Raw genomic sequence first — 6,000 nt, 5'->3', positions numbered from 1 at the left:
CAAGTTGTTGGAGAGGAGGTTTAGATTAGACATCCGTAAGAACTACTTCACAGTCAGGGCGGCTAGGGTCTGGAACCAACTTCCAAGGGAAGTGGTGCTGGCTCCTACCCTGGGGGTCTTTAAGAGGAGGCTTGATGCCTACCTAGCTGGGATCATTTGAGCCCAGTTTTTTCTCCTGCCCTGGCAGGGACTCAGACTTGAAGATCTATAAGGTCCCTTCTGACCCTACTTCTATGATTCTATGATTTCAAAATGAGCTGGCTGGTAGTGGTAGTGATAGTGCTACCACTGGCAGCCCTGTCCCCCTCCAAGCTATCCCTGACAATGAGCTGGAACTTGTGTGCCACACAGCAGGTGTGCACAAAGTTGGTATCATACACCACCTTGACCATATTGGCCCCATTGTCAATGACCATGAAACCACAGGTGAGCTCACCCTGCTCAACAAGCCAACCCTGCACCAAGCAGTTCATGGCCACCATGGTCTCCCTTGCCATGTGGGACTTATCCATCACCTCTGCTTGAAAGAGAGCCCACCAACATCCTGACTGATTGCACCAGTGCCCTGTGAGGGAAAGATGGGCATGATCTTCAACCAGGCTTCTCTGTATATCTGAGGTAAAGTGCAAAGCTACCTGCAGCCCTGCTTTCTGCAGCTCCTCCCTCAAGTACGCCCTTCATGCCTCACACAGGGAGGGCACCACTGTCCTGCTAGAGGTGGTGTGTACAGGCATTTGGTAGGATGGGGCCACGAGTGCCATGAACCTCCTGAACCCTGGATAATCAACAAAGGAGAAGGGCTGGGCATCCAGAGCAAACATCTCCCCAGTGCTCTGGGTGACCTCACCCACCTTGGGAACATGCCCCACTTTGTCTCTGCCTTTCCCCCACTGGTCCAGGGCAGCCTGCTTCTGCCTGTCTCTGCTTCTTGGGGACAGAGGCTTTGGAGCAAGAGGGGGACTTCTTTTGGGGCATGCTCCCACTGGTGCAAGGCTGAGGAGAAAAAAGGGCAAGAGGATGCTGCCTCCTGAGATGTAGGAGCATTGCCATGGTGGTGAAGTGTTTCCTTGCCCCTGCTGATCTGCTTTTGGCAGTGCTGGCAGTTACCATACCTGGGGTCATCTGCCACCTCAAAATGATCCTACACTACACTACCCACCCACTTTTGGGTTGAGGGTGGGGATCCTACCTTATACCCCTCCTCACCAGGCAGAGGAACAACAATAGGAGGAGCTGAGCCACTGGCCCTGACAAACTCCTTCAAAGTGCCCTCCAGAGGAGACCTGCCTCTAGGGGAACTTTGAGGAGTGTGGAGCACAAACTCAGATTTCCCCTCCTTCCCTAGAATTTCCTTAGCTATGGCACTCAGCTCAGCTGCTTTTAGATTCAGCTCCTCCTCTGGCACTGGAAGGCTGATGCTGGGAATTGAAATTGGGGTGGAGACTCATGCTGGTGCTGGTGGTTATTACTGGTGTTAGTGGAGATGGTGCAGGTGCAAATACTGTTCCTACCTCCTTGCTCCCACTAGCAGCAGAAGACTCATCACTGCTAGGAAAGAGGGTGCATCTATGTTTTTTGCGAGGGGGGCGGGGGGGACTCGCAGCTCTCCCTATGCCCCTTCCCTCTCCCCTACTAGAAGACTTGGCACCTGCCTTTCCAGCATGCTTCACAATGTTTGGTGTGCTGCAAAATATGTGTGCGTCTGTAATATATGTTGTGCTTTCCTGCATAGTGATGACACAGTGCCAGGGAAAACACAGAAGAGGAGAGACTAACTAACTAGCAATAGACAGAGCCAGAGCCTTTCAGACACTGCTGGTCCAAGACAGACAGCTCACAGAAGGCACAGATCACTTCACACATAGCCTTATATGTTGTTTCTACATCTCTGCCCCAGAGCACTGTGATTAGAAGGGAACTCAGGGAAAGATCACAGTCACTGGCCAGATACAGATTTCATTATCAGAGCAGTCTTTCCCCCCTTCTACCCCTTTTCTCGTCTCATTTTCTGTTTCCAGCAAACCTGCCTTCTGATTCTCTGAATCTTTCCTGAATTGATTCAGAGGCCTACAAATGGATTCAGACCTTTTACTGGATCTCCTGATTCAATTTGGATTTGGAGATTTGGCCACCAAATTGGGCCAAATCTCCACCGAATCAAATTGGCTACCAAAGCTTCACACAGCTCTAAGATATATTGTACCTTCATACTTCACATAACATAATCAGTGCCACAGTGTTGTCATTAGATTGTAAACTTTGAGCAGGAAGTACATGTATGTTGGGCCTTGTTATGTGTTGCACTTTGAGCTACTCAAATGTTGATCTGTGTTAGTGCTAGCTTAAGTTTGGAGCAGTCACATCTTAAAGCTAAAAATCTTCTCAGGGTGCTCCCCACCTGCACAGCTCCAACATGCCACTAGAAGGCTGGTGACCAGGGGCCTGACTAAGAACTACAGGTGTAACTTGCCACTAGCTGGCAGGGTTAGTACAGACAGTCAAAAAGCCAAAGCTGAATCGATTCAATCATCACAGTTTAGTCTAAACTGCATAGATTGAACTGATAAGCAAGTAAACAGACATTCACTTTTGATTCTGGAAATGGAGCCACATGCCTGCAGTGGCTCAGGACAGAAGCTGGGGGGCAATAAAACACACCTCCCTGATTGGCTGGAACTGATAGTTTGGGCCAAGACTAGCCCACCTACCCTGCCAGGTGAGGTTTGTGGGGGAGGTGCAAAGCAACCTGGGATGCTGGGGGACTGTAAGTTAACTTGAATCTGGAGGGGATCTGGGACGGAAGTTTAATAAACCAATTTAACCTAAATCAGTTAACTCTGATGTTGCATCCATCCAGGTTTATCTTAAACCAGTTTCAGCCATTTTGAAAGCAGTTTATGTGTACTATGGCTAGAGACAGACATTGAAAAAACCTGAGCCTGAATTGATTCAATCTCCACAGGTTAATCTAACCTGGCTAGGCTAAACCAGTTTGTAAACATACAGACATCCCACAAATTCAGGCACATACCTGCAGTGATTTATAACCCTTAACTCAGTGTTGATCAGCCCATTAAGAGAACAAAAAAACCAAAAGCTTCTCTCCATTAGTTCAAGTTCTTTTTAAACAAGTTTGTTCCAAGGAACAAATGAAGGGATGCTGCCAGCTACCTGCTGATTAGCTCTAAAAACTCCTAAGTGGATGCAGTCCTGCTTGCCTTTGTCTGGTCTCCCACAGCACAGACCATAGCCAGCATGTGGTATACTAGCTAATGCTGAAAGGTGTCTCTGTAAGGCAGAGGGAGGGGGAAATCCCTGCTAAGCAGGAAGTGGTAAGAGGAAACGGGGAGCAGGGGAAACCAGGTAGACACCTGCAGTCTCTGCTGGAGCTGCATCCAGGGGGCAAAAGGGAAGGGGCATCTCTGCTGTACAGCAGAGAGACCAGCCCAGAGAGCATGCCAGGATACTGAAGGAGTCTGGTTTAACTTAAACCAAGAAGGGGTCTGGGACAGACATTTCATAAACCACTTTTACCCTAATCAGTTAAGTCTGATACTACATCCACCCAGGTTTATCTCAAACCTGTTTCAGTCATTTTCAAACTGATTTATGTGCAGTGAACATGTGTTCTGTTACAGGTTTAAATCAGTTTCTGATCACTTAAACTAGTTTATGTGTAATATCTGTGTCTAGCCTGAACATCTGTTGTGTTAAAGAGCTGAACTGGTTTCTGATCATTTATACCAATTTATGTGTAATTTTTATCCCTAGCCACAAGCAGTGGCCTGACTAGGAGCTACAGCTCTGGGTTTCTACTACAGGGCTTGTGAGACAGGACATGTTTTTATGCTTGTTGCAGATGGGAGGGCAGGGAGGAGGATGTGAGAACTGGGTTGGGGGAAACATGAAGCTGGGAGGTGGAGAATTAGTGGAATGGGGGTGGGTAATGAAAAGGCATGTGGAAAGGAAATGGGAGTGAAAGAAGGATGGTGAAATGAAGTCAGACAGCCACTGAACATAACATTAAAAGAAGTAAAAAAAATATTAAAAAGGAATAAAAAGGAAATAAATTTTAAAAGGTATCATGTTTTAATAAAATTGGATTTGGGAGTGCTAATTATGCTTCCCAAGGTAGCTGGGAGCAATAAGGAAAGGTGGGTTTTGGGGAGCTTCTGCCCCCACCCCACAAAGGAAGCCCCAGCTCATAGGGACCAAATCCCACCCCTTACCTTGTTTCCCCTCCACCCGCCTCCCCACTAGACCCCACTCCTGGACCCATTTTTGTCCTGCCATCTGACTACTTATTATATGCTCTTCAGGCTGTTTGTGTGGAGTTACATGACTGGGGATGGGAGGGGGAGTTGGCTTGGCTTGGTGCCATAATCACCCCCTGGGCTGTACAGTTCAGAAGTTGAAAAATTGTTTCAGAAATAACAGGTAAGTAGGGGAGAGAACACTGCATCCTGGGATGCTGTAGGAATGCAACTTGGTCAGATTATCTGTGGGGAGTGGCCACATGTTAATGGAACATGAGCTGGGTAATCTGGATCAGTGATAAACCTACCCTGGAGTGGCATAACTTTAAGCCACCCAAAGTGTGCTTAAAACTAATTTCAGGTGTTAATGTATGGACATTCCAATGGTTAAGAGCTTCAGGAGCTGCCTAAAATTAACGTGTATCAAGGACCTTATATGGAAGACTAAGCTATAGTTATCAGCACTCAGTGAGTACTAGCTGCTTTCCTTCGAACTTTTTTGTAGTATTTCCAGAGGTGTGTAAGCTAAGTAAGGAGCAGGTTGGAGAATTTAACCAAGATTTTGTGACTTCTGAGGCTCCTGATGCCACTTTCAAGAACAAAAAGACTTCCTGTAGGATTACCTATCTAGTGCTCAGGTAACTAAATCAACTTTCATCAATCATTCCCCATGGTGCCCCAACTAAAATACTGGCATACTGTTGAGGGACACGAGGACAAAGCTGTAATACTCAGGTGGTTAGCACAAATCTCCCAATCATGACATTAGTTAGTATCTGTACAAAGTAAATCCATCTGAATACGACAGCTCTAGCTTTGCAGACTGATCTCACTAAGAGTACTCACTAATAGTTCCTGGGCTATTTAGATAAAGCTGTCTGAACAATTAAAGCTGAGCCCTTTCTTTTTTATTAATTTATTTATCTTAAATTGGCTTGTGTAAGTTCAAAGGTCCCAGAGTCTGAAACAATAGAAATTCAGGTTCACCTGTTTTGAGATGGAAGCTGTTATAGCTGAGATTTTCCTTGAAGCTGAGTCCCTCACATGCACTGAGATGTGCTAACTCTGCCATCTGAGAAGGACACCTCTAGTTATTTGTGCTTTTCAGATATCCCAAAGATTTTGAGAAAGGAGGGGAAAAAACTTTCTCCCTTCTACTTTTCTTTCTTTTCTTTTTTCTTGCTGTCAATTAAATTAAATTTATGGCATTTTCTCTGGTCTGTAATTATCCTCTGGGATTTATTTCAGATTGTTCATGAAACCAATTTACCATCAGAATTTTCTGGCTGCTCAGGAGAGTTATTGCTTCCGAGTCTGAATTGCTAGAAAAAGCAACTATTTTCATTATTTATTTTGTTTTATTTATACTAACTGTGTTGAGGGAGAGATCCTCAGAAATTACAACTTAACTTTCAAGAATCTATGTAAAGAAAATTGTTTTGGACCTCCCAAGTATGGAGATCAGGTAGACAAACCTAATCACAAGTCTTTTACAATACAGATTAACCCCATGCATATAGCATTATAAAAGCCCCCCAACATATCCCCATTTTACCTTGCAGGGGTAGGCTTTATAAGAAGTGGTCTATATCATGGATGGCCAACCCATGACATGTGTGTCACAAGTGGTATGGGCAGCCTCTGTGTGTGTATGGCATCCAACAAGCTGGGGAGTGGGCAGGGAGGAGAAAGCAGAATTAGTGGATGGGAGAGGGAGTATAGGCTGGAGAGTACAAAGCAGAGC

The sequence above is a fragment of the Crocodylus porosus genome, unplaced genomic scaffold (assembly GCF_001723895.1).
Source record: "Crocodylus porosus isolate Cpor-Errol unplaced genomic scaffold, CroPor_comp1, whole genome shotgun sequence".
NCBI lineage: Eukaryota > Metazoa > Chordata > Crocodylia > Crocodylidae > Crocodylus > Crocodylus porosus.
This window is presented reverse-complemented; position numbering follows the sequence as displayed.